This window comes from Odocoileus virginianus, chromosome 17 (assembly GCF_023699985.2).
Source record: "Odocoileus virginianus isolate 20LAN1187 ecotype Illinois chromosome 17, Ovbor_1.2, whole genome shotgun sequence".
In the NCBI taxonomy this organism is placed as follows: Eukaryota; Metazoa; Chordata; class Mammalia; order Artiodactyla; family Cervidae; genus Odocoileus; species Odocoileus virginianus.
Genome location: NC_069690.1, coordinates 35,912,398 through 35,935,494, shown reverse-complemented (window position 1 = coordinate 35,935,494; position 23,097 = coordinate 35,912,398). Strand labels below are relative to the sequence as shown.

At 42.1% G+C, this 23,097-nt stretch overlaps 1 non-coding gene and 1 pseudogene across 1 annotated transcript; one reads left to right on the top strand and one right to left on the bottom strand.

Annotated features, from left to right (window-relative positions):
• Positions 1-4,670: 4,670 nt before the first annotated feature.
• On the bottom strand, positions 4,671-7,661 carry LOC110132258 (TAF5-like RNA polymerase II p300/CBP-associated factor-associated factor 65 kDa subunit 5L pseudogene; annotated as a pseudogene).
• Positions 7,662-20,806: 13,145 nt separating this feature from the next.
• Positions 20,807-21,029, top strand: LOC139039327 (small nucleolar RNA U89). Its single transcript, XR_011492642.1, has one exon. It is a non-coding gene; the product is annotated as a small nucleolar RNA U89 (small nucleolar RNA).
• The last annotated feature ends 2,068 nt before the right edge of the window (positions 21,030-23,097 follow it).

Sequence of the window (23,097 nt, the reverse complement as noted above, 5' to 3'; positions counted from 1 at the left end):
TAATTACTTTACAATATTGTAGTGGTTTTTGTCATACATTGACATGAATCAGCCATGGATTTACATGTATACCCCATCCCTATCCCCCCTTCCACCTCCCTCTCCACCCCACTCCTCTGGGTCTTCCCAGTGCACCAGGCCCGAGCACTTGTCTCATGCATCCAGCCTGGGCTGGTGATCTGTTTCGCCCTAGATAATATACATGTTTCGATGCTGTTCTCTCGACACATCCCACCCTCGCCTTCTCCCACTGGATTGGAAGAATCAATATTGTCAGAATGGCTATACTACCCAAAGCAATCTATAGATTCAATGCAATCCCTATCAAGCTACCAACGGTATTTTTCACAGAACTAGAACAAATAATTTCACAATTTGTATGGAAATACAAAAAACCTCGAATAGCCAAAGTAATCTTGAGAAAGAAGAATGGAACTGGAGGAATCAACCTGCCTGACTTCAGACTATGCTACAAAGCCACAGTTTTTTTTTTTTTAAATCAACATGAGATCACATCATACATAGCACTGGGTAATTTCTCTTTATCAGTTAATCATCTCTGTCTTTCCAAAATGGAAATTTTTCATCTCATCTAACACCTAAACCATAATCAAATTTTCCCAATTATCCCAAAAATGTCCTCTATAACTGATATGTCTACATCTTACTCAGCCTATGGCCATACATTGCATCTGGTCACAATCCCCTTTCTCATGACCCTAACGTATTGAAGGCACTAGCCCATATGTCCTTCCTTCTGGATTTGTCTGGTTGCTCCTTCATTATATTGTTTAGTTTGTTTCTCTATCATCTGAATTTCTTATAAACTGAAAAGTTAAATCTAAAGTCTTAATGATTTTAAGGTAAATGACTTTGAATAAGTATACAATAAATGATGTATATTTCATTTTGCATCTCATTATAAAATACAATATCTAGTGACACCGATTGTGACAGCAGTATCAGACACTGGCCCAGGGTGAAGATATCCTTTATCTTAAATTAGATTTCCCCAATGTAACTAGAAAGTAAGCTGTGTGTTGTGATTTTGGCACTGCAAAATGTCCAGTTCCCATCTGCTCCTTCTCCTGATGGTTTTAAACCAATTCACAATCTTTGACAGAATCAGTAATTTCAAAGAGTTTGCAAAATGATGCTGCTGAAATTTTAGATTATTCAGAAAGGTTTTTCTTTATCAACTGAATCTATTTGATTATCCTAAAATACTGTTTCTACTGGAAAGGCCATAAGGGTGGTGTCATCTGAATATCTGAGATTATTGATATTTCTCTCAGCAATCTTGATTCCAGCTTGTGCTTCTTCCAGCCCAGCGTTTCTCATGATGTACTCTGCATATAAGTTAAATAAGCAGAGTGACAAGAGGAACTAAAAAGCCTCTTGATGAAAATAAAAGAGGAGAGTGAAAAAGTTGGCTTAAAGTTTAACATTCAGAAAACTAAGATCATGGCATCTGGTCCCATCACTTCATGGCAAATAGATGGCGAAACAGGGGAAACAGTGGAAACAGTGTCAGACTTTATTTTGGGGGGCTCCAAAATGACTGCAGATGGTGATTGCAGCCATGAAATTAAAAGACGCTTACTCCTTGGAAGGAAAGTTATGACCAACCTAGATAGCATATTAAAAAGCAGAGACATTACTCTGCAACAAAGGTCCGTCTAGTCAAGGTTATGGTTTTTCCAGTGGTCATGTATGGATGTAAGGGTTGGACTGTGAAGAAAGCCGAGTGCCGAAAAATTGATGCTTTTGAACTGTAGTGTTGGAGAAGACTCTTGAGAGTCCCTTGGACTGCAAGGAGATCCTACCAGTCCATCCTAAAGGAGATAAGTCCTGGGTGTTCATTGGAAGGACTGATGCTGAAGCTGAAACTCCAGTACTTTGGCCATCTCATGCAAAGAGTTCACTCATTGGAAAAGACCCTGATGCCAGGAGAGATTGGGGGCAGGAGGAAAAGGGGACGACAGAGGATGAGATGGCTGGATGGCATCACCGACTCGATGGGCATGAGTTTGAGTAGACTCTGGGAGTTGGTGATGGACAGGGAGGCCTGGCGTGCTGCAATTCATGGGCTTGCAAAATGTCAGACAGGACTGAGCGACTGAAATGAACTGAACTGGAAAGGCATGATCAGTGCTCATTTATTTTCCTTTAATTACCAATTTTCAAAGTACGTTTTAGTTACATGGTCATTTAAAATGATGACAAATAACTATGTTCTTAAACCCACTCTAAATCATCTTTCTTCACTCCCACCTATCCACAAAACATCCCTTACATTCACAGATGACCTCCAGGTCGCTCCATCCAGAATTCAAGTCTAGTTCTCCTCTGATTGGCCCACCAGCACCAGTTGAGACAGTGGACCACTCTGACCTTGAAACATTTTCTTCATTTTACTTTCAAGCCATCACTCTGCCTAATTATCCTCCTACTGCCCTAGCCATTCCTTCTCAGACTCCTTTGCTAGCTCCCCTTATTTCCCTGACCTCTTAGGATTGATCTCCTCTATCTACACTCATTCTTTTTCAACTTTGAACCAAAAGGTATGTTTTAATTGTTAATTCATATATTTGATTTTCAAAGTAATGTATGTATGTTCATTATATACAATTAAAATAAAAAAACAGATTAATTAAGGCATCTATTACTTATAACCTAAAAATCCAGAGGCAATCATTGTTAACAGATGTATTTTTCAGATTATTCGGTTCTCTGTCTAGAAGTTGTGACAGGCCATTAAAAAGTATTTATAGAAATGCCCTGGCAGCCCAGTGGTTAGGGGGCTTCCCAGGTGGCTCAATGATACAGAATCCACCTGCCAAGCAGAAGACTAGTTCAATCCCTGGGTTGGGAAGAGCCCCTGGAAAAGGCAATGGCAACCCACTCCAGTATTCTTGCCTGGGAAATCCCATGAACAGAGGAACCTGGCGGGCTACAGTCCATGGGGTCACAAAAGAACTGGACATGACTTGGCGACTAAACAACAACCAATGGTTAGGACTCTGTGCTTTCACTGCTAAGGGTGATGGTTTGGGTTCTGTCTCTGGTTGGGGAACTAAGAACCTGAAAGCCACAAGGCTTGGCCAAAAATATATGTATCTTAGTCGACCAATCGTGTCCCACTCTTAGGGACTCCATGAACTGTAGCTGACCAAGCTCCTCTGTCCATGGAATTCTCCAGACAAAAATACTAGAGTGGGTAGCCATTAAAAACAGTTTATAACTATTTACATATCACTTGGATGTATTTTCCTCCATCTTGTAGTGTGTGTGCTGTGTGATACACAATTTTCAGAAAAACAAAATTTTGCACATATGTATTTTTAATTGTGGTAAAATATACATAACAAAGATAACCATTTTAATCATTAAAAAATGTACAAATTAGTGACACTGAGTACATTCACATTGTTGTGCAGCCTAAAATATATTTTTAAATCTCTTAAAAATTTTTCATAGTTCAATAACTGTAAAATTCACCTACTTGAAGTATACAATTCAAAGGTTTTAGTTTATTCACAGAGTTCTGCAGTCAGCACCAGCCAAGTTTAGAACGTTTGCTAGAATTCCCTGGCAGTCCAGTGGTTAAGTCTCTGTGCTTCCAATGCAAGGGGCGTGGCTCTGATTCCTGGTAGGGGAACTAAGATCCATCTTGCTGAAGGGCATGGAAAAAAACAGAACGTTTTCATCCTTCTGAAAGAAACCTGATACCCATTAGCCATCACAGTAACCACTGGACCAACAAGGAAGTCCCTGTATATATATTTTTAATTTTGTTTGTTTGGTTGGTTGGTTTTGGCGGCCCCGTGTGCAAGATCTTAGTTCCCCAACCAGGGCCAGAGCCTACGCCTCAGTAGTGAAACCTCAAGTCGAGTCCAGTCTAACCACTGGACTGCCAGGAATTTCCCCATTTCTATATCTTTTCTGAACAATGTCTCATCAGATATTTTGCCCATTTTAAAATTGGTTATTTGTTTTTTATTACTAAAGTGTAAGAACTTCATATATTCTAGATGTGTCTCATCAAATATATGATTTGCAAAAATTTTCTTGCATTCTGTGGACTGTTTCACTTCCTTGATGTCATCCTTTGAAATGACATCTAACTGTCATTGATTATATCCAATTTGGTATATATCCAATTTATTTGGTATTATATCCAATTTATCTGGTATGCTTTGTTACTTGCATTTTTGGTAAAATATGTAAAAAAAAATCAGTCTAAGACATGGTCATGATGATTAATGCCTCTTTCTCTTCTAAGAGAATTATAGTTTTAGTTCTTATATTTAGGTTTGTCACCCATTTTGAATTAAGTTCTGTACATATTGTGAGGTAGGGGTCCAACTTCATTCTTTTGCATGTGGATATCCAGTTTTTCAAGCACAATCTGTTGACACTAGTATTCTTCTCTGTCCCCTTTCCCAAGTTGAGTTTTCTTTCTTTTTTTTTTTTTTTTCAGAAAACAGAAATATTTAATCCTTTTCCCACAAATTAGAAGTCGCTTCATCCTCAGAGCATAGTTTTTGATGCATGTGTTCGTACTTATGATTTGTTTCACAGACTGTTCAATAAACTGCTATCGCAAAGCAAGTGGGAGGGATGATCTCAGGAGGAAAAGATGCTGGAAAAGCCACACCTCGGAATCATTTGGAAATTCAACATTTTTTAATTCTTTCTTTTGACTTTTCACTTCTAATCATTTTCATTTCTTTACCACAATCCGACCTTTTGGGGGAGAGAATTGTTAATAGAAGTGCAGCCACAAAAAGAATCTTTCTTTCACACCACTGCTGCAAGAGCCCAAGACTTTCTCGGTCAAATCCGCCCACCCACTTTCAGAAACATGTCAGCCGGAGTGATCCAGCTGTCACTCAGGAGATTTCCCTTTCTCCCAACACACTGCGCGACCAAGTTCTCTCAATTCCCTGAACCTCAAAACTCCAAGTGTCACAGCCAGTGCCAGGAGTAAGACCTGAAAGATGAGAGCAGAGAAGCCCCCTCTGCCAGTGCTAGGTCTCCTCTTCTCAGTAATAATTATAATAACAATAATAAACAGTCCTGGTTCTCTGTAATCACAGAAAAGGAAAAACATTTGCCAGGATGACCCTGCCCCCTTGCCTAATTCTCACCCCCGCATTCCTCCCTGGGGAGAGTCCCTTCCACCCGGTGACCCTGCGGCACTGCTCCTGGGGAGGGTGCCTGGCAAACATCCTCAGGTCAAGTGCAGCCTCAGCGAGGCAAGGTGACCTTGGTGCCAGAGATAGGGAGGGGCCACACGAGGACACAGTGGGATCTCCGTGATTCCTATCTCACGTTTGCTCCCCGTCACCACCCTTCGTGCCCCTGTGCTTCCACACCTGGGGGCTGAGTGGAGAGTGGTGGGTTCGGGACACCGGAAGGGCAAGGGGGGACACGGGGAGTCTTTCACAGTCAGTCAGTTATTCTGTCTGTCCTAAGACTTGCCGTCTGGAGCCCTTCGTATGCCCCAGTCTGTCATATCAAAGATCCAAATCAATGTTCCTGACTTTCTTGTGTGATTCCGGTCACCAGCAGGAGGTTGCAGGCCATAAACTGCACGCTCAGAACATTGCTCATCTGGCCAGTGTAGACGCCCACGAGCTCGCTGGATGAGCCGTCTGCGGGGGTGCTGCAGTGCGCGCTTCTAATGTCCCAGACGCGCACAGAGTTGTCCATGGACGCGGACGCAATCAGGCTGCTGTCCGGGCTGAAGGTCAGGCTGGTGATGTTGTCCGTGTGGCCCCGCAGCTCTTTGTAGAGGGTCCCGGACGCCAGGTCCCAAAGCTTCAGCCGCTGGTCCTCGCCCGGGGATGCCAGGTACTTACCATTGGGGGAAAAGGCCAGGGAGAGCACAGGGCCGCGGTGGCCCGTGAAGAGCCTCACTGAGTTCCCCTGCTGGGTGCTCCACAGCCGCACCGTCTTGTCGGTCGAGCCCGTGGCTAAGTAGTTTGAATTGGGGTGGAACTTGACACAGTCCACGTCTGCCAGGTGCCCAGCGTAGATTCGCAGTGGGTACGTCCGATCAAATGACCACAGCCGGGCCGTGCGGTCGTGGGACCCGCTGGCGAAGTACAGGCTGTGCGGGCTGATGTCCAGGTCCCATACGGGGTATGCATGGCCCTGGTACCGCACGGTGTTGGTGAAGCTGCCCAGGTCCCAGTACCTGATGGACATGTCTTCGGAGCAGGAGAGCAGCCCCGAGCTGTCCGCGAGGAACCTGGTGCTGTACACTGGCCCGCAGTGTCCCCGCAGGACCTTCATCTCCGTGCCTGCATTGTCGTCCTCGTCATCCTCCTCCTCGAGGATATCACAAGCCAAGTGGATGCGGGACACATCTACTTGATGGGGTTCTGACTTTAACTTCTTGGAGCGCAGACTCCACAGTTTTATACAGGAGTTGTCGAAGCCTGCCGCGAGCAGCTTGCTGTCCGGGGAGACCTCTGCAGTGTTCAGCAGCTGCTCTGTGTTGTAGAAGGCGTAGAAGCAGATGGTGGTGAGCGAGGAGGGGCCGTCCTTGACGCGCTTGATGCTCTCCTGCAGGAGCTCCAGCGCGGCCTCATTCTGCAGGATGGGCGCCGGCACGTCGGCGGGCTCCAGGCCACCGCCCTCGCCGCGGGAAGAGCCCCCGCTGGCGTAGAGCTGGTAGTCCGTCCTCTTGGCGGGCTGTACGTCCAGGTGGATGTGCCAGGCGAGGACCCTGCACAGCGCGGTGTTGTTGTCACTCTGGAGGTAGCGGAGAAGGTAGTTGTAGCTGCCTTCCTGCAGACGAACCACGTACTTGTTGTCCAGGAAGGCTCGCAGCCGGAAGTTAGACAGGATGTCCTGGATGGTCTGTGTGGTCTGGAGCTGCTCGATGACATCCTTCTGGCTGGCGTTCTGCAGAAACATTCCATGGAAGCGGCTGTAAAAGCTTTCCACTGTGCTCTTCGGACTGTTCTGGACCAGGTTGAGATGGAGGTAGACAAAGAGAGGGTAGAGGAGAGGCATCACTTCGTGGCTGTGCTGGGAGTCAGAATCGGTGAGAAAATTCCGCAGCCGTCCAAACTGTACTTCATACTGCTGGGGCTCTGCCTGGCAAGGGGCTGCGGACACTATGTTGGCACAACCAGATTCTGATTGGGCTGCGAGGCTGGCAGCCATCTCCTCGGTGCTCTGTGACAGCCGCAGGCCTTGCTTCAGTGGGCCATCCGCATCCCCGTACTGCCGGCGTTTGAGGTAGCAGGACACGGCCATCTGGATCTGCTCGGTGCGGACCCGTTTCATGACCCATAGGGTAGGGAACATTCCTCAGATGAGAAAGTTGAGGCTCACAGAAGTCAGACAGGTGCCTTGGGGTCCACAGTGCCAGGAGGGGCGCTTGGGTCACCTGGCTGCTGGGTCTGAGCTCTTCCTCTCTATGTCTTGCTGTTCCAAGGGTTCTTGAACATCCCAGGCGGCTCCCGCTTCCCCCGCCGCCGCTGCCGCCGGGGTCGCCCCGCGTCCGCCTCCATCGCCTTCGCGGCAGGCTCGCTCTCCGCAGCCGGCTCAGCCGGACCCCCGAGCCCCGAGCCCTGCCGCCCCCGCGGCGGCTCTGGGCGGCCGCCCCATGACTGACTAACGCGGAGCCGCCGCGGGCTGGGCCGGGCCGCTCGGCCAAGTTGAGTTTTCTTAGGTCTCTTGTTTAAAATAAACTGACTGTAAATATTAGGGTTTATTTCTGGACTATTAATTCTATTACACTGATCTATTGTCTAACCATACGCTGGTACCACACTGTCTTAGTTCCTATAGTTTATAGAAGTTTTGAAATTGGGAGATGTGAACCCTCAGACTTTGTTCTTTTTTGAGATTATTTTTGCTCTTCTGGGAACCTTGAATTTTCACTTGAATTTTAGCCTCAGCTTTTCAATTGCTACAAAAAAAGCCAGGTGGGATTTTGATAGAACTTGCACTGAATCTGTAAATCAACTTGGAGAGTATTTTCATTTTTAAAATGTTGTGTCTTCCAGCACAAGAACCTGAGATGTCTTCTTTAATTTCTTTCAATAATATTTCTATTTTTCAGCATACAAGCCTTATAATTAATTACTTTGCTACATTTTTTCCTGATAATTTTATTCTTTTTGATGCTATTGTAAATAAAATTTTCTTAATTTCATTTTTGGTTGTTCATTGCTAGTGTGTGGAAATACAATTGATTTTCATGTATTGCTCTGGGTTCTGCCAGAATTGTTGAAATTTTAAAAAAATTTTTTAATTTATTTAATTATTTATTTTTGGGAGTACTGGGTCTTCATTGCTACATGGGCTTTCTCTAATTGTGACAAGCAAGGGTTACTCTCTAGTTGCAATATGTGGGCTCCTCACTGAGTTGGCTTCTCTTTTGCGGAGCACAGACTCTAGGGCATGTGAGCTTCAGTTAGTTGTGGCACATAGTACTTCAGATTAATTCTGAATTAATTTCAATAGTGTGTAAAAACTTTACTTCAGTATATCTTAATTCCCTCTCCTATCCTTGGTGCTATTGTTATCATACAATAGCTATCATACAATGTTATGATACAATAACATTACATCTTCAAGAGTTTCATGCTCTGCCAACTGAGCCAGCTGGGAGCTCCAAATTACATCTTTAGATATAAGTAAAGTAAATTCCCTACATATGAACAAGTTCTGTTAAGAGAAAGCATTCATAAATCCAATTTGTCCATAAGTCCAGCAAAGTTAGCTTAGGTGCCCAAATAACACAATTGGCTATATCAGCTCAGTTCAGTCACTCAATCATGTCTGACTCTTTGCTACCCCATGGTAGCATGCCTGCAGCATGCCAGGCTTCCCTGTCCATCACCAGCTCCCGGAGTCTACTCAAACTCATGTCCATTGAGTTGGTGATGCCATCCAACCATCTCATCCTCTGTTATCCCCTTCTCCTCCTGCCTTCAATCTTTCCCAGCATCAGGGTCTTTTCCAAAGAATCAGTTCTTTGAATCAGGTGCCCAAAGTATTGGAGTTTCAGCTTCAGCATCAGTTCTTCCAATGAATATTCAGGACTGATTTCCTTTAAGATTGACTGGTTGGATTGTAATAGGTTTATAATACTTTTCACACAAATAATACATTAAAAACAAACACAAAAAATAAATAAATCATTTTTAATCTTATAGTACAGTACCTTGAAAAGCACAGTTGTTCAGTACAATAGCTGGCATACAGGCACTGGCATTGAACAGGCAAGAAGAGTTACTTACTGGAGGAAGGAGAGGATGGGGGAGATGATAGAGCTGAAAGATCTCAGCAATAGGATTCAGAGGACAAGCTGCAATTTTACTCATCGCTGATGATGATGGAACACATATTCAAATACTTGAAAGTTCCCAACTTGAAGGTTAGTATGTAGGGGATTTACCATATTATAAACTTCATTAACACAACTTTATAATTGCTGCTCTATGTAATGGTCTCAGATTGGATAGAAGAGGAAAAGAGGGGGTGCACCATGAAGCATGCAGAACTTCCCCAACCAAGGACTGAACTCATGCCCCTACATTGAAGTATAGAGTTTTAACCACTGGGTCACCAGGGAAATCCATCCTTATATTGTCTTTTATACTTACTTATGCATTTACATTTGCTAATGCTATGTATTTATTCATGTGTATTTGAATTACTGTCTAATGTCCTATCATTTCTACCTGAAGGGCTCTTTGGAATTTCTTTTTTTTTTAATTTTATTTATTTATTTTTGGCGGCCCTAAGTCTTCATTGTAGCGAGCTGGGGCTACCCTCTAGTTGTGGTTCACAGGCTTCTCATTGCTGTGGCTTCTCTTGTTGCAGAGCGCAGGTCTAGGGTGCACTGGCTTCAGTAGTTACTGCACGTGGCTCAGTAGTTGCAGCTCCCAGGCTCTAGAGCACAGGTTCAATAGCTGTGGCACCCAGGCTTCACTGCTCCACATCATGTAGGATCTTCCCAGGCGAGGGATCAAACCCATGTCTCCTAAATTGCCAGGTAGACTCCTTACCCCTGAGCCGCCAGGGAAGCCATCTTTAGCATTTCTTGTAGGGCGATTCTGCTAGTGGTGAATTTTCTTAGTCTTTGTTTATCTGGGAATATCTTAATTTCTCCGATAATTTTCAAAGGATTTATTTGCCATAAATAGATCCTAGCTGACAGTTCTTTTCTTTCAGCACTTTCAGTTTGTCCTCCCACTGCCTTCTGGCCTCCATAGTTTACAGGAAGAAATCAGCTGTTAATTTTATTGAGAATTCCCTTGTCTATGATCAGTCACTTTCCTCTTCCTGTTTTGAAGTTTCTCTTTGTCTTTTGACAATTTGGCTCTGATGTGTCTAGATGTGATATACTCTTCCTTTCATCATCTCATCCAGTCTCTGGATGTTAAATGCCAACTATTTACTGATAACTCCCAAATATATATTTCAAGCCCAGACTTCTTCTGGACCCCAGACTCATATATTCAAATACTGACTGTTGTCCTCACTTCAGTGTGTAACAGTCACCTCAAATTAATACGTTAACTTGAAATCCTAATTCCACCTTCAAAAAAAAAATCTGCTCTAAATATGGTCAAACCTTATCTCAGTGAATGGCAACTCCATTATTCCAGCTATTCAAGGCGGAAACCTTGGAGTCATCTCTAATTCCTCTCATTCTCTCATCCTCATCCATTAATGTTGTCTCTACTTTTAAAATAAAACCAGAACCCTATCATTTTTTACCACTTCCACTGCTACCATCTCGGTTCAGTTCAGTTCAGTTCAGTTCAGTCGCTCAATCGTGTCCAACTCTTTGCGACCCCATGAACTGCAGCATGCCAGGCCTCCCTATCCATCACAAACTCCCGGAGTCTACTCAAACTCATGCCCATCAAGTCGGTGATGCCATCCAGTCATCTCATCCTCTGTTGTCCCCTTCTCCTCCTGCCCCCAATCCCTCCCAGCATCAGGGTCTTTTCCAATGAGACAACTCTTTGCATGAGGTGGCCAAAGTACTGGAGTTTCAGCTTCAGCATCAGTCCTTCCAATGAACACCCAGGACTTATCTCCTTCAGGATGGACTGATTGGATCTCCTCACAGTCCAAGAGACTCTCAAGAACCTTCTCCAACACCACAGTTCAAAAGCATCAATTTTTTGGCGCTCAGCTTTCTTCACAGTCCAAATCTCACATCCATACATGACCACTGGAAAAACCATAACCTTGACCAGACAGACCTTTGTTGGCAAAGTAATGTCTCTGCTTCTTAATATGCTGTCTAGGTTGGTCATAACTTTCCTTCCAAGGAGTAAGCGTCTTTTAATTTCATGGCTGCAATCACCATCTGCAATGATTTTGGAGCCCCAAAACATAAAGTCTGACACTGTTTCCCCTGTTTCCCCACCTATTTGCCATGAATTGATGGGACCAGATGCCATGATCTTAGTTTTCTGAATGTTAAACTTTAAGCCAACTTTTTCACTCTCCTCTTTCACTTTCATCAGGAGGCTTTTTAGTTCCTCTTCACTTTCTGTCATAAGGGTGGTGTCATCTGCATATCTGGGCTTATTGATATTTCTTCTGGCAATCTTGATTCCAGCTTGTGCTTCTTCCAGACCAATGTTTCTCATGATGTATTCTTCATATAAGTTAAATAAGCAGGGTGACAATATACAGCCTTGATATACTCCTTTTCCTATTTGGAACCAGTCTGTTGTCCCATATCCAGTTCTAACTGTTGCTTCCTGACCTGCACACAGGTTTCTCAAGAGGCAGGTCAGGTGGTCTGGTATTCCCATCTCCTTCAGAATTTTCCACAGTTTATTGTGATCCGCACAGTTGAAGGCTTTGGCATAGTCAATAAAGCAGAACTAGATGTTTTTCTGGGACTCTCTTGATTTTTTGATGATCCAGCAGATATTGGCAATTTGATCTCTGGTTCCTCTGCCTTTTCTAAAACCAGCTTGAACATCTGGAAGTTCTTGGTTCCCGTATTGCTGAAGCCTGGCTTGGAGAATTTTGAGCATTACTTTACTAGCGTGTGAGATGAGTGCAATTGTGCGGTAGTTTGAGCACTCTTTGGGATTGCCTTTCTTAGGACTGGAATGAAAACTGACTTTTTCCAGTCCTGTGGCCACTTCTGAGTTTTCCAAATTTGCTGGCATATTGAGTGCAGCACTTTCACAGCATCATCTTTCAGGATTTGAAATAGCTCAACTGGAATTCCATCACATCCAGTAGCTTTGTTCATAGTGATGCTTTCTAAGGCCCACTTGACTTCACACTCCAGGATGTCTGGCTCTAGGTGAGTGATCACACCATTGTGATTATCTGGGTCATGAAGATCTTTTTTGTACAATTCTTCTGTGTATTCTTGCCATCTATTCTTAATATCTTCTGCTTCTGTTAGGTCCATACCATTTCTGTCCTTTATTGAACCCATCTTTGCATGAAATGTTCCCTTGGTATTTCTAATTTTCTTGAAGAGATCTCTAGTCTTTCCCATTCTGTTGTTTTCCTCTATTTCTTTGCATTGATCACTGAGGAAGGCTTTCTTATCTCCCCTGGCTATTCTTTGGAACTCTGCATTCAAATGGGAATATCTTTCCTTTTCTCCTTTGCTTTTAGCTTCTCTTCTTTTCACAGCTATTTGTAAGGCCTCCTCAGACAACCATTTTGCCTTTTTGCATTTCTTTTCCATGGGGATGATCCTGATCCCTGTCTCCTGTACAATGTCACGAACCTCCATCCATAGTTCATCAGGCTCTCTATCAGATCTAGTCCTTAAATCTATTTCTCACTTCCACTCTATATTCATATGGGATTTGATTTAGGTCATACCTGAATTGTCTAGTGGTTATCCCTACCTTCTTCAGTTTAAGTCTGAGTTTGGCAATAAGGAGTTCATGATCTGAGCCACAGTCAGCCACTGGTCTCTATGTGGGGCCACCCAAGACAGTCGGGTCATGGTGGAGAGGTCTGACAGAATGTGGTCCACTGGAGAAGGGAATGGCAAACCACTTCAGTATTCTTGCCTTGAGAACCCCATGAACAGTATGAGAAGGCAAAATGATAGGATACTGAAAGAGGAACTCCCCAGGTCGGTAGGTGTCCAATATGCTACTGGAGATCAGTGGAGAAATAACTCCTGAAAGAATGAAGGGATGGAGCCAAAGCAAAAACAATACCCAGCTGTGGATGGGACTGGTGATAGAAGCAAGGTCCAATGCTGTAAAGAGCAATATTGCATAGGAACCTGGAATGTTAGGTCCATGAATCAAGTTAAATTAGAAGTGGTCAAACAGGAGATAGCAAGAGTGAATGCGATATTCTAGAAATCGGCAAACTAAAATGGACTGGAGTGGGTGAATTTAACTCAGATGACCATTATTATATCTACTACTGTGGGCAAGAATCCCTTAGAAGAAATGGAGTAGCCATCATGGTCAACAAAAGAGTCCGAAATGCAGTACTTGGATGCAATCTCAAAAACAACAGAATGATCTCTGTTCGTTTCCAAGGCAAACCATTCAATATCATGGTAATCCAAGCCTATGCCCCAACCAGTAACGCTGAAGAAGCTGAAGTTGAACAGTTCTATGAAGACCTACAAGACCTTTTAGAACTAACACCCAAAAAAGATGTCCTTTTCATTATAAGGGACTGGAATGCAAAAGTAGGAACTCAAGAAACACCTGGAGTAACAGGCAAATTTGACCTTGGAGTACGGAATGAAGCAGGGCAAAGGCTAATAGAGTTTTGCCAAGAGAACGCACTGGTCATAGCAAACACCCCCTTCCAACAACATAAGAGAAGACTCTACACATGGACATCACCAGATGGTCAACACCGAAATCAGATTGATTATATTCTTTGCAGCCAAAGATGGAGAAGCTCTATACAGTCAGCAAAAACAAGACCGGGAGCTGACTGTGGCTCAGATCATCTTGGTTCAAGCTACATCATTTTTATCTAGATTATGACGGTAACCTCCAGCTGGGGTCCCCACCTGTCCTTGTCAGTATTATTTTCTCTGAATTACCCTTTCAAAACGTATGTCAGACTATGTCACTCCTCTACTCAAAACCCTCTAATGAGTCACCATTTCACTCAGAGTAAAAGTCAAAATTCTTATAAAGCGAATATTTACAGAGCTTCCTCTTCTAACCCCACTCCCACCCCCATTATCTCTCTAACTGCGTCCAGTGATACTCCCTCTTGATCCCTCCTCTCTGTTCAAATTGGTCTATTTTCATTCCTGGGATGTATTAATAATGGCCTTTCCACTTTCTGTTCTTTCTGCATGGAATATGTCCTCCCCTTATATCCTCATACCTTACTGTCCCTCTTTCAAGATTTTGTTCAAATGTTACCTTCTCAGAAACTTTCTATTGTAGATAAATTGTCCTTTCTTTGTGGTAACTTTTAATATCTTCTCTTTGTAGAGTGATCTGTTGTTTGACTAACACGGGAATCGTGGATTTTTCTCATCTTATGAAGTCCTATTTGGGTTTTGTTGAGATTACTAAACCAGAAGATTCATGTTTTTCATCAGTGTGTAAACTTCTCAGCTATTGTCATTTCAAATAGTGATTCTTTCCCATTTTCTCTATTCTCTCCTTCTAATATTCTTATTATGTGGATGTCAGCTCTCATTTTGCCCTCCATGTCCCTTAACCTCCTTTTCATATTTTTGATCTTTTACTTCTTTGTACTTCAATGTGGATAACTTTCGCAGACCTATTTTCCAGTTTGCTAACTTTTCCTTCAAGCTGTCATCAATCTTTTGTTTAACCTATCCATCAGGTTATTTTCTTAATTTCAATTACTATATTTTTCACTTTTTGTTTCATTTTCTTAATTGTTCATTTCTTATTTATTTTGCTTTTTATTGGAGTGTAGTTGATTTACAATGTTGTGTTAATTTCCAGTGTACCACACAGTGATTCAATTGTTGTTGTTGTTTAGTCTCTAAATCATGTCCTATGCTTTTGTGATTCCATGGACTGTAGCCCACCAGGCTCCTCTTTTCATGGGATTTCCCAGGTAAGAATACTGGAGGGGTTGCCATTCCTTCTCCAGGGAATCTTCCCAACCCTGGGATCAAACCCAAGTCTCCTGCATTGGCAGGCAGATTCTTTTTACCACAGAGCCAACAGGGAAACCCACCCAAACTCTTAATTAACCCCCCCACCACCATTTATTTCTTTTTCAAATCTGCAAGTTCTTTTTCATACCATCTTGATTTTTTTCTTGTGTCCTTGATCATTGTAAACATACTTAGTTTTAAATAACAGCAAACACATTTGTGACACTATGTGCCAAGTACTGTTCTAGGTACTTTATAAACATTAATTCATTTGATCCTCATAACAATCCTATATAAGGAAATGGAGGCATAGAGAATTTAATCAACTTACCCAAGAAAACCTGGATAGTAAGTAGAATGCCTGGACTAGAATGCCTGGTAGTCTGGCTTTAAAGCTTATACTCTTAATCACTGCACTTTACTGCCTTTTATAGTTGAGTTGTCATCTAAATATTGCATTATCTGAAATTCTTGCTGTTTTTTAATGTTTGCTGATCCTTGCTCATTGTGGATTGTTTCTTTATGGAGATTACTTTTCAGTTATTGTGAGAATCTTGCACAGGTTCAAAGGAGTTTCATACCAGGGACACCCCCAGCCTAGAATAACTTTTGATATCAGTTCCTTAGCTTGAGCATTCCTGAACCCAGGGTATATATCTGAATCCAAAACCAACATAAAGTATAGTCTTGTAGTTATAAATACTCAGGAAAGTTTTAGTTTTTTAAAAAATATATTATTTATTTATTCTTCAGTGCCAAGTCTTGGTTGCAGTATGTGGGATCTATTTCCCTGACCAGGGGTCAAACCCTGCACTGGGAGAACAGAGCCTCAGCCACTGGACCACCAGGGAAGTCCCTAGTTTTAGTTTTTTGTTTTTCCTTACTGAGAGTCAGGAATAAGCAAACAAGCTTCTTTGTCACCTCTGTGTGGATGGTAGTCCACATTTAAGTCGACCCTTCAAAGGGTGTAGCCTTCTGAGGATCTTAGGTTTATTTGGAAATTTCAATTCTAACTCCTCTTACATAGACCCCAAATCCTTTTCTCCCCATGGGGAATTAAAACTCAAGCCAGTTAATTTCTATAACTGATACTCCTTTCTCTATTCCACCACATTTCCAGACATGTCTTCAGTTTAGTATACATGTTTATAGCTTTAATTTTGTTTTCTCTTTCTTTAGGATCTTTAAGGGTGCTCCTTAATTTCTTGTGAGCTCAGCTATGCATTTAAAAGCTAGCATTTATCACCATGAATCATCTCTCCCCTAACCACTCCCCCCCCCCAAAAAAAACCCTCCTTTTATATTCGTTACTATTGTTGTCACAGAATATATCACCACCAGCTGGGTCATTTGACAAAGGAGGTATTTTTTTCAGGCTGTGGGAAATAGCAATTTGGATATAATATAGAATATATTTTCTTTTAACTGTCAAAAACAAGGTTATGGGACTTTCCTGGTGGTCCAGTGGTTAAGAATCTGCCTACCAATGCAGGGGACACAGGTTCGATCCCTGGTCCAGGAAGATTCCACATGCCTCACAGTAACTAAGCCTGTGCACCACAACTACTAAGCCCTCACTCTAGAGCCCATGCTCTGCAACAAGCGAATGGCTATGTAACCACAATGAAAAGCCCAAGCACCACAACAAGAGAGTACCCCCGCTCGCTGCAACTAGAGAAAGCCTGCGCGCAGCAATGAAGACCCGGAACAGCCAAAAATAAATAAATAAAGATTTTTTAAAAACAAGTCTATGCAATATATGTGTTATATTTTATGTAGTGTTTTCAGATGTCATAGCAAGAGAACTTACAGCATACTTAATCTGGACATATTGCTAGAATTGGAGTGTGGTAGTCATATTTCTGCTGTCCCAAGACCATGACTGATTCGTCTAAGTTTGGCTACACCAACTCTCCTGGGTTTCTACACATGCTGTTCACTCTGGCTGGAGGATCTTCATCCATTCTCACTCTCTCCCTTGACATATCTAGGTAACCTATTCTATCCTCAAAGCTCAGCCCAAGGCTTCCCTGCTGGCCGGGTGGTAAAGAATCCACCTGTCAATGCAGGAGACACGGGTTCAATCCCTGATCTGGGAAGATCCCACATGCCACGGAGCACGTGGGAAAGCCCACACACAGCAATTAGAGTCACCCCCACTTTCCCCAACTAGAGAAAAGTCCATGCAGCAACAAAGACCCAGCACAACTAGAACTAATTAAATAAAATGATATATACGTTTAAAGAAAAGCTCGGCCAGAATTCTTTTTTTTCAGAAAGGTCTTCCTTGGTTCTCTCCAAATGGAGTCACTCCCTCCCTTCATTGTATTTTGCAAATAGTCTTCTTGTGATGCTCATTAAGATACTAGTATTTAGGATTTATTTGCCTATTTATTTTCTTGCTAATTCTGAGATTACTACTAATCATTGGAAGGACCGATGCTGAAGCTGAAGCACCAATACATTTTGGCTGCCTGATGCAAAACTCCGATTCATTGGAAAAGACCTTGATACTAGGAAAGATTGAAAGGAAAAGGAGACGGAAGTGGCAGAGGATTAGATGGTTAGATAGCATCACGGACTCAATGAACAAGAATTTGAGCAAACCCTGTGAGATAATGGAGGACAGAAGAGCCTAGCATGCTACACTCCATGGGGTCGCAAAGAGTCAGACACAACTTATTGTGGAAACTGGTTCGACTCATCTGTGTATTCTGGCACAGTGCACCGCTTGAAGCTGTTAAGTGCTTTAAAATGTTTGTTGAGCTGAATTCCTAAAGGAAAAGTGAAACTGGATTCGAAGGAAAAGAAAGATGATCTGAAATCAGACTCTGGATGGAAGAGGTAGGTTTTGAAGAGCCAAAAATGTCTTTAGAAAGAGGGACCTGAAAAAAAGAAAAAGAAAGAGGGACCTGCTGGTATTATTATGCACAAGTTTGCCCTTTGTCGCTGTTATCAAAAGCTTTTTTTCCCATACAAATGAATTTATTTACAAAACAGAAAGAGACCCACAGATATAGAAAACAAACTTATGGCTATCAAAGGGGAAAGCTGGGGAGGGGGGAGGGATAAATCAGGAGTTTAGGATTAACACATACACACCAAAAGAGATAACCAGCAAGGACCTACTGCTATACAATACAAAATATTGTATAGCCAATTTTTGTAGTAAGGGAAAGAATCTGAAAAAAAAATACATATATATATATATATATATATGTATGTATATATATATATATATATATATATATATATATATATATATATAACAGGATCGTTGTGCTGTACATCTGAAATTAACACAGCATTGTAAATCAACTATATTTCAATTAAAATTTTTTTCTAATAAATCACTTTGTAGCCATTTAAAAAAAACTTTTTTGCCTACTATGGAATCCTCTCACCTCTCAGAGTTCCCAAAGAAGTTTTTGGGCTTCCTCCAAGTCAGCTGGTACAATCCCGAGATATCAGGTCCAAATTTGAGGTTTCCTAACTACCTTCCACTTCCTATAGCTTCTCCTAGCTTACTAGTACTTTTTACTTCAATAATTAAATGAGCACCTCTACATGTACTACCTCATTTACTCATAAAATTCTTTTATAGATGATGACAGAGCCTTAGAGAGGTTAAGAGCCTTGCCCCAAACCACAAGGCAGTAAGTGGCAGTGCTGGGACTGCTGCTTATTTAACTGCAAAATTCATGTCTAAGCACAGTAATGAAATATCTGATTTCCAGCAGGACACAGGATAAACTTCACAGTGTTGAAGTTAAGCTATGAGTAGAGCTATGTAACAAATCTGGATATGGGGGGAAAAAATACATGCAAAGTTAGGGATTTCCTCATGAAACTATAACTTGTCCTAGAGTAGTAACAGAAAGGGAATATTCACCAAATACCAACCTATGCCTAGCATTTATCTTATATTTCTAAAAGATGAATAGTATTAACCCTATTTTATAGATTCTCCAGTTTCAGGGAGGTTCAAGGACTAATGATTAAGCGCTTTGGACCCAGACCTACCTGGACCCACACACTGACTTTACCTCTTACCAAATATGCCAAACTGGAAAAAATGATGCTCTGTAACATCAGGGTAATCTGTAAAATGGGGATAATAATATCCACTTAAAGGGATGTTGTAAATATTAAATCATATAATGGGTAAATGCACCTAACCCAATGCTTGCCATATGGTGAGGCCTCAATAAACAGTAGCTTATTACACTAAAGCCAAAAAAAGATTTGGTAATCTGTTTAGAGAGAGACATATCTAGTTATATGCTATAGCCATGATGGGAACTCAAGTCTGATTTCAAAGCTCCATATTCTTTCCATTGTACGATTCTGGCAGGATATCTTAAATCTCAAATCTCAATCTTAAAATATTTTTTCTAAGAGTCCAGAGTTCTGACTTTCTGGATTGGCATAATTGTTAATACATACAATCAAATTGCCAACATCCACCGGTTCATTGAAAAAGCAAGAGAGTTCCAGAAAAACATCTATTTCTGCTATATTGACTATGCCAAAGCCTTCGACTGTGTGGACCACAACAAACTCTGGAAAATTCTTAAAGAGACGGGAATACCAGACCACCTGACCTGCCTCTTGAGAAATCTGTATGCAGGTCAGGAAGCAACAGTTAGAACTGGACATGGAACAACAGACTGGTTCCAAATAGGAAAAGGAGTATATCAAGGCTGTATATTGTCATCCTGCTTTTTTAACTTATATGCAGAGTACATCATGAGAAATGCTGGGCTGGATGAAGCACAAGCTGGAATCAAGATTGCTAGGAGAAATATCAATAACCTCAGATATACAGATGACACCACCCTTATGACAGAAAGTGAAGAACTAAAGAACGTCTTGATGAAAGTGGAGAGTGAAAAAGTTGGTTTAAAACTCAACATTCAGAAAACTAAGATCATGGCATCCAGTTCCATCACTTCATGGCAATAGATGGGGAAACAGTGGAAACAGTGATAGACTTTATTTACCTGGGTTCCAAAATCACTGCAGAAGGTGACTGCAGCCATGAAATTAAAAGATGCTTATTCAAAAAAAAAAAAAAAATGCTTATTCCTTGGAAGGAAAGTTATGACCAACCTAGATAGCATATTAAAAAGCAGAGACATTACTTTGCCAACAAAGGTCCATCTAGTCAAGGCTATGGTTTTTCCAGTAGTCATGAATGGATGTGAAAGAAGGACTATAAATAAAGCTGAGCACCGAAGAACTGATGCTTTTGAACTGTGGAGTTGGAGAAGACTCTTGAGAGTCCCTTGGACTATAAGGAGATCCAACAAGTCCATCCCAAAGGAGATCAGTCCTGGGTGTTCATTGGAAGGACTGATGCTGAAGCTGAAACTCCAGTACTTTGGCCACCTGATGTGAAGAACTGACTCATTTGAAAAGACCTTCCTTGATGCTGGGAAAGATTGAAGGTGGGAGGAGAAGGGGACGATAGAGGATGAGATGGTTGGATGGCATCACCGACTCAATGGACATGAGTTTGAGCAAACTCCGGGAGTTGGTGAGGGACAGGGAAGCCTGGTGTGCTGCAGTCCATGGGGTCGCAAAGAGTCAGGCACGACTGAGTGACTGAACTGAACTCATAAAAATATAAATCAACTTTATTACACCATCTAGAAACAACTATTAATACTGTTCTCTTTTCTTTTTAATCTTTTTCTCGTTTTTCTTCATAATGCTATACAACTCTGCATGTACATCCTTAAAATTTGTCTTACATCATGTAGATTTTCTCAATATAAAATGTAAAACCAGAAACATGATTTTACTGGCCTTGCCTCAATATCTGATGCTGCCTCCTCGTACCTGGCAGCTACCCACAGGGAGGGTTCACAGAGGACCCAAAGTGGGGCTAGGCAGGAGCTATCTTAATGCAAGCCTGGATCTGAGAGCCCAGAGGAGGGCTGGGAAAGTGGAGTGTGGCAGTGGAAAGAAAAAGAGAGAGTTTCTTTCTTGCCCTTTCCTGAGAACAAAGAAAATGGAACAGTGAGCAGGCCTGAACAGTCCTAGTTTTTTCTTTTTTTTACTTTAACTGCTCCTAGCTCTTAACTCTGAACACATGTACTAAGTTTGCTTTTCTGCCCCCTATTCCTGCAGGAACTATACTTCGCACCTATTTTCCTTTGACTCTATGCTAAATGCATCCTGTATCTGGTGTTTACCCTTACAACACCCTTCCCCTTGTATTTACTATCAGAAAGAAGGCCACAGAGCACCGAACTGCCAGACACAATTACTGGGTTACTGATGCCAGCCTATAGCAATTTTTGACAAGATCCTAACACCTTTGTCCCTTATCACTGACTCCTGACTGCAAGCCATCATCTTATATAAGCCCCTATGCCCCTCATAGAGGGTGGCACAGTTCTTGAGGCATGAGTCTACTTTGTTCCCTTCTCTTCCAGCTGAGAATTAAAGTCGCCTTTCTATTTCCTCCAAACCCTGTCTCTATAATTTTTAGTTGGCTTCAGTGGGCAGAGAAAGTCAAGATATGGGCCAGCAACAGAAGTTGAAAGAATGGGGCGAGGGATTGAGACTTGGTCTTTTTGAACCCACCCTGCTCATCTCGGAGAAGGACTGAGCAAGAACCCAGGCTACACCAAAACTGTACAAAATCTAGGCAGCCCAGAACATCTCCAAGACAATCGCCACATCACACTATCATACCTACCTCATTGATGACAACCTTGTGCTGAAACTACAGCATGAAAGTTTCACCCAGGGAAGTGACATCAAGGGTAAGAAATGAGCCTGGTGACCCAGAACTTGGCCCCCAGAGAAGTGGATCTGTTTTGCCCCTGATTTTTGAGGAGACAGTTTGGGGTCCAGCACACTCCCCTCCGTCCCCCTAGCAACATTTGATGACTCCCCTAGCATCTGTCCTCCCAATCCTTCTTGGATGAATGAGGACCCACCCATTTTCAGGGAAACAACTTTTCCTCCTTATGTGGGCCAAGGATGTTGGGACTGCATGATTTCTCAGTGATCTAGTGCTCGCTCTTCTCCAGATTGGGTGCCCACAACCACTATCCTAGGATTTTTTTTTTTTTTTAATTTGTTTATTTGGCTGCACCAGGTCTTAGTTGTGGCACACAGGATCTTTGATCTTTTTTGCAGGATGCGGGATCTGGATCCCGGACCAGGGATGAAAACTGGGCTCCCCACCCCCCACCATCTCACTCCCCTCCCGTATTGGGAGTGAAGAATCTGTCACTAGACTGCAGGGAAGTCCCCCATCCTGGGATTCTAAATAAATTTTTATTAAACTGAAAGAAAAAGAAAGAAACATAATTTAAAATATCTGCTTATTTCATCAAGTGAAAATATGGCCATTTATTTAACTATTTACTTGTTTCAATAAATTCTTCAACATCCTTTGAAGGGAATCTTTGCATTTCTGATTTTTCCCTTCAAGATAGATTTCTATGAGTGATATTCCTGGGTAAAGGGATGGAGAGCTTAAAGGCTCTCAATTTCTTGAGAAATTCTGGGTCAAAGATGGACCATTCAAAGTCTTTGAACAAATATTGCCAAATAGCTTTCAAGAAATGTTCTAATTCATATTCTCACCAGCAAGTACACAAGTACCTGGCTCACATTAGTAAAAACAAAACAAAACAAAACAAAAAAACTCTGCACTTTTGATTAGTGAGAAAAGTTGCATTTAAACTTCTATTTCTTTGTACGGTTTAATTGAAGATACTTTTCCTTCCATTTATATTTCTTTCTGCCTGTTCCCATCGTTTTCCTATCAGGATGTTAAGTGTTTCATCCTTGTAATGTTGTTTTTACAATACGAAAATACTTTAAACAAACAAACAACCAGTTGCTAGTCCATGACTGATCAACGCTGGCAGTGGTCTACAACGCTGCGCCGGCCCACTAGCGAACCTACAAGGAGGCAGCCTGCCTTTACGCTTCATCGCGGAAGCGAGCCGCCCACAAATCTTGAGGGCGGG